The sequence below is a fragment of the Onychostoma macrolepis genome, chromosome 10 (assembly GCF_012432095.1).
Source record: "Onychostoma macrolepis isolate SWU-2019 chromosome 10, ASM1243209v1, whole genome shotgun sequence".
Taxonomy (NCBI): domain Eukaryota; kingdom Metazoa; phylum Chordata; class Actinopteri; order Cypriniformes; family Cyprinidae; genus Onychostoma; species Onychostoma macrolepis.
In genome coordinates this window covers 7,714,030-7,726,368 of record NC_081164.1, presented here as the reverse complement: position 1 = coordinate 7,726,368, position 12,339 = coordinate 7,714,030, and the positions used below count along the sequence as shown (strand labels likewise).

Genomic DNA, 12,339 nt, shown 5'->3' with positions numbered 1-12,339 from the left:
AAGATTAGTTAAATTACCCTGCTCAGGCAGGTCAACATCTTTTTAGGAGGCTTGTGCACACATTTAATATTCCATTTTTGTCTCTCTGTCTGCTTAGGAAGAAAAAATGACAACCCCCTGAGCCCCGATTATGTGCCTAGCATTTTTGCGCACATTTCAGCTGAACGGCGACAGAAAAGCATGTATGCCAAACAGGTTTGAGCATACCCAGCAGATGAAGCGGAAAAGGACTGAGACTTTGCCTGAAACTGACCGTGAGACTGTAGTGGCTTCCAGCAATCATCAATGCCACTGAGGCTGACACCATGTAAGTACAGGCAGAATGCATGCATGATGAGCACAATTACTCCCAGGCCATTCATAGCCTAGACATTGTGGGACCATGCTCGAATGCACCTTGCCAAGCTACAGTCGAGGCACTGAAAAATGAGTGTACACGACTTAGAGCTGAGGTTCATTGTCTAAAGGGCAAAGTTGATGAGCTGTCTTTAAATGAAGAGGCCTTTAAAGTAAATGATGACATGGGACAGGAACTCACAGGCCTTCCAAGCTATGCAAAATTAATGGTTGTCTTTACTTTCATGTCAAGATTTCTAAAAGGTAGTGTATGTTAGACTGTCACCACTTATATATTGGCCATCAAAACAACAAATTCAGGTCTGTCTGCACATGTGTTTCAGGGCTAACTTTTACAACTGCACTTCTATCATCAACTGTTTCGAAATCTTCATAGAGAAGCCAAAGAAATTTAGAACTCGTGCACAGACACACTCTCAGTACAAGCATCACAACACTAAAATATCTGATTTCAATAACACCACAAGGTGTTATATCCTTTGTGTCAAAAGGCTGGGGTGGACGAACAAGCGACAAGCACATAACAGAAAACTGTGGGTATCTTGAGAAATTATCACCGGGAGATGTCATTCTTGCAGATAGAGGCTTCAATGTCAAAGATACAGTAGGCCTGTATTGTGCACATTTGAAAATACCAGCATCGGCAAGCAGCAACTGTATCCACTGGAACTAGAAGCAACAAGGGGACTTGCTGTTGTCGGGATCCATGTGGAGAGAGTCATCGGCCTGGTCAGGAACAAATACACTATCCTTCAGACCACCATTCCTCTGTCTCTCTGCCAAGGGGCCACCAAAGGACAACCTACCTCGCTTGACAAGATGGTGACAGTTTGTTGTACACTTTGCAATATTTGGTCCCCACAGAATAGACAGACAAATGTTCCTTCTTGCGGTAATAAGTTATTAGTCATATTTTTCCCAGTTTTGGTTCCTATGGTTTGTTTAAATACTCCTGTAAACTCTGGACTACAATGCAGAACCAATTAGTATATATTTTTACTGTGCACTGCAGTGTGCAATCTGTGGTATTTGGATATGTATGATGAATGAGATGAATGTGTACACAAATACGTGACCATAAAGATCAAAGAAAATCTTTTTTACATTTTATTATTATCAATAATGTACTACTGAAGAAAGATCAAGCTTCATTTGTACTTTTTATGTACAATATTAACATTTATGTATATGAGACATTTGAAATCTTTCAGTAAAATGGTTCACAAAGTATCTTGCAAACAAAAGTTGACAACCTACAGGAGCTTCTTGCACTCTAAACATGTCCAAGTCTTTGGTACTCTGCTCCGCATCAGACAAGACTTGTGGAAGTGTTTTCGTTTGCATTGCTCAGATGTGCAAGAGAGGATGTTGTCTGCATTCTCAACAGGCTTACCACAGTAACATCCCACAGGTGTCTTCTCAGAGCTTGCAGTGGCGGAGAGGCGTGGTACAGTAAACCATTTACCCAACAGCTCTGGTAGTATCCCTGTTCTAATGAAGTTCACCACCTTCAAATATGCCTCATCAAAAAAAGATCATCAAATGGGATCCGCTGTATAAAAAGTTCTTGAGGTGTCCACACCACAAAATCACAGTATGTTACCTCTGCTACACGCATTTGGGCCTGCACTTGATACATGTAACTGTGATCTAGCTTTAGGCTCATTACACCTTCCTCAGTGACAGTCAAGCAGAATCGTGAGTCTTTGACACATTCATTTAGAGTGCGGTCTTTTGCACTGAAAGGACTCTTAATCTCTAACACACCAGGCTCATGGCAAGCACAGGTCACCACACCATCAGGTGATGCACCGATCCATGGCAGCTCCTGGTTAATGCAATGCTGAGGTCTACATGGAGATCCTGCATCTAAATCAGCTATGACTCTCTGGCAGTCATTTTTGAGACCCCATCTGATGAAAACAACAAAAAGTGAGCCATATTATTTTTTATGTTTTATAATACAATTCCTAGCCTAGCATTAAATTATCATTCCTGCACTTGTATAAGGGCTGAACATTTTTTTTAAATAATATCTAATTGAATATTGAAACTCCGCTATGATTTGCGATACTGTAAGGAACTATCATAATTATATAATTATTCTCATTTTATATAAAAACATAAATGGTGATTTTATTGTACGCCAGAACCCTCTGCAGCACAATATATACCTTGATGCTTCAGTTGAAAACTGACAGGAGCGTGGATAACAAACTCTCAATCAAAGATGAAGATTTTTCTGTCCTGGCTGCCTCATGGAACAACGATGCAGTAACTCTTCCTGCTCTCTGATCAAACCACACTCTCGACTTTCTCTGTTCCCTGGTCTTTTCCTCTACTAACAAACACTCAAAAAAAGAATTGAACTGTCAAAAGAGCTGCAATTATCACAAAGGAACAAATCTATTCTTAATGGATTAGGTGATGTTTATATATTGGGAATCTGACATTCTTCTAACAAATTACATTTGCTGCTTGTTTTAACAACAAACTTATTTTAATGACAGCCATTCTCAGTTCTTACCTGCTCCGGTGTGAGATGCAGCTCATCAAAGGTCTTGGCACCCTCTTCCAGCAGAGCGGGCAAATTCATTTCAAGCCTGGTGCTTGCATAGAGAGTGGTCAGAGGTGATGGCAGATCCAATAGTCCAGTCTTGGGCATGTGTCTGAGGGAGTGGCCTTCGATGACAGACAGGATTGCACTTTTCTTGGGATTTGCCTCTTGGCCTTCACTTTGGTGGAGCTGTGCACAACTTGAACTCATCAGCAGATGGTCTCATGTGTGACAAATGGTCCTGATTTGCAACTTTCTCCTTGTTAGCGAAGATGTTAGACAACTCATCGTACTTCACTTTTTTCGTGCTCAGCTTTGTCCATGTGCATTGCTTCTCAGTGCATGCCTGTCCTTCTCTCTTGCCAACAGCAAGAGCTGTGTACATCAGTGCCGCAGCGTGGGAACAAACCTTTCCCAACCCTGCCATGCATGTACAGTGTGCCATCACCACTGTCCCTTCCTCCTGCACCGCTATCCATGGACATGTTGCTTTTGTGTTCAGAGCCTGGGAATGACTGACCTGTTAAGTGAAAAATTTAGCATCTTTAATATAATTTGCAAATAATTACTGTGCCTTATCAAAGCTAATCTCTTCTGAGCTTGTTCAAATATCTAACGATATGACAATTAAATTTGTGTTATTGTCTTGTTTTGGAGATTAGAAAAAGCATGTGGCCGTGATTTGCATTTTGTTTAGCCGTATTTTCATAAATGCACATAAAAGATGCAAATGATTTGGATGGAAAACCAATCTACATGAAAGGTCGTACCTAGTTCCCTATCGATTCGGTCACTCTATTGCTATGGGAAATACCTTTTTCTCAAATACTACTGAAGCCTTATTGAATCACGCCAGTGAAACTGGCCAGTGGCATTCAAGCGCGCAAAATATGAGCGGGAATCCCACTCTATATAAGGCAGCGCTTGTACGTCATCCATTCAGAATCTTTTCCTTCAGCCAACCTTCTACGAGAAGCAAGAAGCCTATCAACAAGACTACTCACCGTGATCTACACACTGCAGCGGACACGCCTTCTTCCCCTGCTGTGTTCTATTGAGCTTCGGACTCAGACAAGGATGACTCGCGATTGCCCCTCCTGCGCGGAGCCAATCGAATCTTCTGATGCACCCACGCAGAGGCGGCGCTTGGGGGGTCGGACTGCCCCCACTGCGGAGATATGAGTCTCCCTGGACTCTCAGGCTCCGTGTGGCCATCGTCCAAGGCGATGAACTTGTCTCTTTCGAGCCAAGGAGTAAAGTGCTGCGGGCTTCTGATGCGGATCTGTCAGGGTCAGGTGACGAGCCCGCGCCGGCTCAGTGCCCACGCGCTCTGCTTCAGTGGCAGCGTCGGCAAGAGAGGAGTGGTCTAATAGCCCGCTGGATTACACTGCACCCCACGGCAGCGATGCGGGGGACCTCGATCACAGTGATGTCGAGCTCCTAAGCGTCCTGTCAAAGGCAGTTGATGAGCTCGGTTTGAAGTGGGCGCCTCCTGCCGAGCCAGCCAGAAGCCGTCTGGATGAGTGGTACCTCCAGTTGGATCGCGGCCGAAAGGACACCCCGCGGAGACCTGGCCTCTTTTTCCCCTGATGTGCACGACAAGACAACAAAGTCGTGGAACGCGCCGCTCACCAGTCGGGTGCACAACCCGGGATCCTCCCTCCTGTCTTCTGTGAATGGCGCTGACCGAATGGAGTGTGTCAAACTGCTCAAGTCTTTGGATGAGGACGGGCCGGACTCTGAAGTGTTCAAAGAGCTCCAACGCGCCACGGATCTGGCCCTCAGAGCGACGAAGGTGACCGCTCGAGCTATCAGCCACAATATGGGGAATCTTGTAATGCTAGATCGTCACCTGTGGCTTACTCTGACCGAATTGAAGGACTGTTCGGCCCTTCTGGATGCTCCCGTGAATCCCTCAGGTCTCTTCGGAGCGGCGGTAGAGACGTTCACAGAGCGCTTCGTTAAAACGCAGAAGCAATCGAAGGCTATTAGCCACTTCCTGCCAAAGCGCGCTGGCGTGAATCCACCTGCGCGTTCCTGCTCCTCCTCAGCGCAGCGCGCGGGAAGAACGCACGCCTCTTCTGCTGCTGTTCGGTGTGAACATGAGCCTGCGGTGAGATCAAGACAGCTGTGGCCGAAGCGCCGTCAGGGATGTTAATGTGTTAATGTCCACTGTACGGTAGCGGAATGCCTCAGTTCTGCGAGAGGAAATACATAATCTTCTCGCAAAGCGCGCTGTAGAGACAGTGCCCCTCACAGACCGCGAGAGCGGCTTCTACAGTCGTTATTTCCTGGTGCCAAAGAAAGACGCCGGACTCCGCCCAATCTTGGACCTGAGACCGCTGAATTGTGCGCTTTCGAAGCGCTCTTTCAAAATGATTACGCTGAGACAAATCCTCCCACACATCAGACCGGGAGGATTGATTTATCTCCGTGGATTTAAAGGATGCTTATTTTCATATTCAAGTAGCCCCCTGCCACAGGCGCTTCCTGAGATTTGCATTCGAGGGGATAGCATACCAATTCACAGTCCTGCCCTTCGGTTTATCCCTGGCCCTTCGAACGTTTCATGTCTTCGTGTAGCCTTCATGTCTGGCCGCTCGACGGAGCTTACCAGTAACAGATGCACTTCCTCAGCCCGTGTTGAACTTTCAATTGACGACTCGTGTATTGAATTCAGGCCAGGTGATTGCAGACTCACCTTGAAGCCTAGAAAAGCTTATGTGCCTAAAGTGCTTTCGACTCCATTTAAAGCGCAGGTCATAACACTATCTGCTTTCCGCCCCAAAACACCGGCCAGGGCGGAGCCGCTTAATACACTCCTGCTGTGCCCTGTACGTGCGGTGCGCACTTACATCGAGCGCTCTAGACAGTTCAGACTCTCGGAGCAGCTATTTGTATGTTTTGGTGGACGCACAAAAGGCCTCCCTGTGTCCAAGCAAAGGCTGTCACACTGGATCGTCGACACAATTGCTTTGGCTTATAGCTCAAAGAGCGTGGAATGTCCTATAGGAGTTTGGGCCCACTCAAACCGTGGACTCGCGTCCTCATGGGCCTGGGAAAATGTATATCTATTCAGGACATTTGTATGGCGGCAGGCTGGTCGTCACCCAGCACTTTTGCAAGGGTTTTATAACCTAGATGTGTCATCGCTTGCCTCACGTGCTGTCACTCAGCCTCAGTTATGATCTGAGATGCGTGCCTCAGCGGTTTCGACTAGGTCGTATACACCCCTGTATTGACGCACCACCAATTCAATGCTGTCCCTATCAGTTTATCACATTGTTATGATAAAGTTCATCACGTCTTTTAGGAGTGCTGTTGAAATTGCTGTAGCCATGGAAACAGCTGCCAGAGACACGGTGGAGTTGCGGTCAGGAGTGAAAATGTCGGTGAACAAAATGTTCGCAGTGAGTAAAGCAAAGAAAATAATGCAAAGAAGTGAACTGTATTACCGATGTAATAAGGTTGGACACAAAGCAAATCAGTGCAGATTTAAAACAGAAACCTGCAGGAAATGCAACAAAATTGGACACATACAAAGAGCATGTTGATCTGATGCACCAAGCAGTGAGAAAGACAGACCGTACAAGGCTCAGAAAAAGAAAACCAAGAATGTGCATGTTATTGCTCAGAATACTGGGCTGGCAAATTTAGAAATTTACAGTCTGAAAAGTGATTTGAATCAAGCAATCTGGCTGACGCCACAAATTAATGGAAAGATTATCCGAATGGAGTTGGACACAGGTTCCGCTGTATCAGTGATGTCACAGATTGAGTTTAAGAGACATTTTGACAATGTTAAGCTAAAACCATCGCCTGTCAAACATACACCGGTGAGCCTACAGTGGGGGAAAAAACTTTGATCCCCTGCTGATTTTGTACGTTTGCCCACTGACAAATAAATGATCAGTCTATAATTTTAATGGTAGGTTGATTTGAACAGTGAGAGACACAGTCTGGAGACTGGCTACGCCACCCCAGGACCTTAATGTGCTTCTACTTGACCCACTCCTTTTTTGCCTTGGCCGTGTGTTTTGGGTCATTGTCATGCTGGAATACCCATCCACGACCCATTTTCAATGCCCTGGCTGGCTTCAATGCCCTGGCCCTGACGGTACATCATCCCTTCGATGCGGTGCATTTGTCCTGTCCCCTTAGCAGAAAAACACCCCCAAAGCATAATGTTTCCACCTCCATGATTGATGGTGGGGATGGTGTTCTTGGGGTCAGAGGCAGCATTCCTCCTCCTCCAAACACGGCGAGTTGAGGTGATGCCAAAGAGCTCGATTTTGGTCTCATCTGACAACACTTTCACCCAGTTCTCCTCTGAATCATTGGCAAACTTCAGACAGGCCTGTACATGTGCTTTCTTGAGCAGGGGGACCTTGCGGGCGCTGCAGGATTTCAGTCCTTCATGGCGTAGTGTGTTACCAATTGTTTTCTTGGTGACTATGGTCCCTGCTGCCTTGAGATTATTGACAAGATCCTCCCGTGTAGTTCTGGGCTGATTCCTCAACGTTCTTATGATCATTGAAACTCCACGAGGTGAGATTTTGCATGGAGCCCCAGTCCGAGGGAGATTGACAGTTATTTTGTGTTTCTTCCATTTGCGAATAATCGCACCAACTGTTGTCACCTTCTCACCAAGCTGCTTGGCGATGGTCTTGTAGCCCATTCCAGCCTTGTGTAGGTCTACAATCTCCCAGGTTTCTTTTATACAGGTAACAAGCTGAGACTCCCTTTAATAAGAGAATGCTCCTAATCTCAGATCGTTACCTGTATAAAAGACACCTGGGAGCCAGAAATCCTGCTGATTGAAAGGGGATCAAATACTTATTTGACTCATTAAAATGCAAATCAATTTATAACTTTTTTTGAAATGCGCTTATCTGGATTTTTTTTTGTTGTTATTCCGTCTCTCACTGTTCAAATAAACCTACCATTAAAACTATAGACTGATAATTTCTTTGTCAGTGGGCAAATGTACAAAATCAGCAGGGGATCAAATAATTTTTTTCCCCAATGTATACTTCCTATTGGGGTAATGCCTGTAACTGTTGAGCACAATGATCAGCCCAGTGATCTGGATCTGTACATATTACAGACGGAGGGGCCAGCACTTTGGGGACGTGACTGGTTACGAAAGTTAAAGTTGGATTGGGAATCCATTAAAAGTCTGCAAGTCACAGTTCTTGCTTCATTGAGTACTCAAAAGAAACTGGAAAAAGTGCTGGATGATACTGCAACAGTGTTTCAACCAGGCATGGGAACCTTGAAGCATGTCAAGGGAAAAATAACACTGAAGGAGAACGCAGTTCCCAAGTTTCATAAGGCACGTCCCATTCCCTATGCTATTCGCCAGAAAGTGGAGATTGAGCTGGATCGATTGGAAGCTGAAGGAATTCTATCCAAAGTTGACTGGAGTCCTTGGGCAACTCCAGTTGTTCCTGTCACAAAGAAGGACAGAAGTGTAAGACTTTGTGGAGATTTCAAGGTGTCTGTCAACCCCGAACTGCATGTTAAACAATATCCACTATCGAGAATAGAGGATATATTTGCCACACTTTCTGGGGGTAAACACTAAAGCAAAATTGACCTGGCGGAAGCATATTTACAGATGAAAATGGAGGAAGACTCAAAAATGTTTCTGACTATTAACACACATAAGGGATTGTATATAATAGGCTGGTTTTTGGCATTGCCTCAGCACCCGCTTTATGGCAGAGGGCTATGGATCAGGTGCTTCAAGGCTGCCCTGGTGCTCAATGCTACCTCGACAACATCATCGTGACAGGTGAAAATGACAGAAGCCATTTGGAGGATTTGGCACGTGTGTTAAAAAGACTGGGAGATTACGGGCTACATGCAAGACGTGACAAATGTGAGTTCTTTAAGTGCAGCATTACATAGACATCAAATCGATGCAAATGGCCTATATAAGGATCCTGACAAATTGAGAGCCATTGCAGAGGCTCCACCACAAAAAGACATCTCACAATTGAGGTCGTTCCTGGGATTTGTCAATTATTACAACAGTTTCTTGCCAAATCTAGCTACTGCTCTTCATCCCCTTAATGCCCTGTTGCAAGCAGGAAAGAAATGGATGTGGACAAAGCAGTGTACAGAAACTTTTGGGGAAGCAAAGCAACTGGTGATGTCAGATACAGTGTTGACTCATTTTGACCCCCATAAACCATTGAAACTGGCATGTGACACCTCACTGTATGGCATCGGTGCAGTGTTGTCCCATGTGATGAGTGATGGGACCAAACAAACTATAGCCTTCGCTTCATGTTCCCTCAGCTCTGTGGAGAAGAACTATGCGCAGATTGATAGGGAGGCACCGAGCCTGGTCTAGGGGGTTAAATGATTCAATCAGTATCTGTATGGGAACAAGTTTACCTGACCATCAGCCTCTGGTTTCCATATTAAGTCCACAGAAGGGAGTACCACTGACAGCTGCAGCACAGATGCAGAGGTGGGCTTTGTTCCTAGGAGGACACAGATACCAGATTGAATTCAAGAGAACGCATTGACATGCAAATGCTGATGGACTTTCACGCCAGCCACTGGACCTTACTAGCACAGAGCCAGTGAAAGAAAGCGTACCCTTGGATGTTTTTACACTTGCGCAGCTGAAGGGCTCCCCTGTTACGGCTGAAATGATTCCGAGAGAAACCAGGAGGGATCCCACATAGGGATGTTCATTTCGGTTATTTTTCCTAACCGACAACCAACGCTCGTTAACTGATTATTAACCGTTAACCAAAAAGATTATTTTAAATTAGAATTTAATTAAATTAGAAAGGATAAGTGTCTGTGACCCGTTAAAAATATTAACATTTGTTTTCCGGGGATTAATTTTGCATGCGCAAAAAGAAGCAAACAACAGAATTCAGATTCACATGGTCATATCATATCACATTACGCACCTGCAGCGCTTCTGCGAGCGGAGAAAAGCATAATAAAGCTAGGCTATATCTATATATTATGAATAAATATGGCTATATGAGAAATGTATTTTTACTTAAATAATAAATTAAGAAAGAGAAAGAAAAACTGTGCAACAAGTAGCCTAGTATGCAGAGTTTCGGTTCATTTTTGTGCTGTGTGAAAGTAAACCACGGCAGAAAGCGGCATCCTATTTTACAAAAGCACAAAGATTTGTTTTTATTGTGAATGTACACAAATAAAATGTGGTGCAAACCTTTTTCAATTACGATTATCTTTATTGCTAAAAGGAGTAGCCTAGTTGCTTCCAAAATTCAAAGGATTGCGCATGAGCACACAGTTAAGCTTTGCTACTTTGACAATGAAGCCTGTTCATTATCATAATAAAATGCAGTCAGTCAAACATAGGGAAAAAAACACGCTGCTCAGTTGTGTAGTAAATGTGTAGTAAAATCTGCGCCATTGCCTTATCATCGTACTGTGATGTCATGCAAAACATTTTGTTTTACATGGATATTGGAATGCAAGTAGCCATAATAAACAAAATATTTTGGCAATCATTGTGAATACATTGTGAATACGGAAACATTTGATTTTGTGTGGAATGAGAGACCCAACGTTGGTTTCAGTTTGGTTTTAGCCTAAATGAATTCGTTTTGGCTTGTTGCAGGGATTACAGTTCTCCGTCGCTACGACGGATTTCCGTTAATTGCAGCGAGTCTACGACAGATTTCCGTCATTTGCAGGGTTCCCGCCTGTCTTTAATGTCTTAAATGCACTTTTCATAATTTTAAGGCCGTAAATAGGCTTACATTTCTCAAATAGTGTAATACATTTCTTAATTTTAGTTTGAATAGGTCTTAAATTAGGGAAAGACGAGGTGTATTCAGCCTGCTGAGGGGGATGTGATCAAAGCCTGGAATGGAGCGAAAGCACGTTCCTCTCTCCGCTCTAAGCGCTCTGTGATCACTCCGCTGTGCATCCACTCCGGGTTTTCTGTTCCCGCTCACTGAAAAACTGCTGCGCGTTCACTCCATTAGTTATTAGGGATAAATGAGGGGAAAAGATACATGTAGCGCATTGTTGTTGTTGTTCTGCCGGCACACCAAAAATCATCCCCGCCTCGGCGATGTATTTATTTATTTATAACTTTTTCACGATATTCAATTTTTTTTAGATGCACCTGTGTATATATACATACACACGAACACATACATACATAAATACATTCAAATATACATACACTGTGTGTTATTGCAATAGATATTGCATTGAACTAGTCCACAACCATTAATCAGTACACTAATATAACAAAATACTCATTTTAAAGATACTCTGAATAAAACCATGTGCTAAATGAATAAATGTCAATATTTTATTAAATTTTATGCAAATCCCTCCTTTTTCAACGAACTACACAGAATCTTACACTAACTGTGGTAATGGAGACCCATTTGGTGAGAGCAGCACTGCAGATTTTCCTGATGGTGAGGAGCTACTTGCTGGCGAACCCACCAACATGATTTCACCTTATAAGTGCCTTTGTTCTATTCAACATTATACAGAAAAGCTGTTAAACGTACAGAAAAGTGTACTATTTTTCTGCTGCATTTGTTGGGTATTCAAGAGGAGATCATCAAGCTACCTGCAGCTGTCTTGAGGCTTATCAATTTCTTAAAATTTCCTGTGTGAATTTTCCCAATCTGTGACCTCCATTTAGAACAAGAAAGAATGTTATCGTTGACTGCGATGTACATTAAATTTGCTCATTTGAATTGTACTATTTTTGAGGTATGATTGTTTTAAAGTTCTAAGATATTTGAGTCACATTTATTTGTTTATGGTTTTGTCAAGGTGTAAGTTTTATTTTTTTTTTCTTTATAACAATATTAACACTGGTGTTCCCATGAATTTGATTTTGATGTGCAGTATTGATTATTTATTTGAAACTTCTATGGATATTGTTGTTGTTAATCAATAAACAATGTTTGATATGTATTCATTTTAGTTTTTCTGTTTGTTTATTAAAATAATTAAATGTCAATAGCAGGAACAATAAACTAGAGGGAGGGAGAGGGGAACAAATATTAAAGAACTGAAATTGAGAAAGGGTGCCTCGAAGCACCAAAGTGGTTCCTGACCATTCTTAATAAAAGGGTTCTTCCAGGAACCGTTAAAAGTTCCTCAGAGAACCACCCCTTTTTAAAGGGTGCCTAGAGGCTCTACAGAGGGTTCCGCCACAGTGGCGAAGTGAAGAACCCCAAAAGGTGCCTCCAGGAACCTTTAGTTTTTACAGTGGGCTGGATCTGTTGAAACCAAATCTGAAAAGAACCGTACAGGACAAACAGTTGAAACAATCACAAGGAGGAGGAAAAACACGCGAGTTGGAAGTTTGCTTGCTAGAGATTACAGAGGAGATCACAAGTGAATGCCTGCAAGAGTCAAAGAAAGAACAGGTCCACTCTCGTATA

At 43.5% G+C, this 12,339-nt stretch overlaps 1 protein-coding gene across 5 annotated transcripts in view; it reads left to right on the top strand.

Annotated features, from left to right (window-relative positions):
- LOC131547994 (sodium/glucose cotransporter 1-like) overlaps positions 1–12,339 on the top strand; it is a 67,404-nt gene that overhangs the window by 5,234 nt on the left and 49,831 nt on the right. For all 5 annotated transcript variants that reach the window (XM_058788826.1, XM_058788824.1, XM_058788820.1 and 2 more), the window contains one exon: positions 98–307. The gene's annotated coding sequence lies outside the window, so the exon portion shown is untranslated. The remainder of the gene's footprint in view (positions 1–97; positions 308–12,339) is intronic.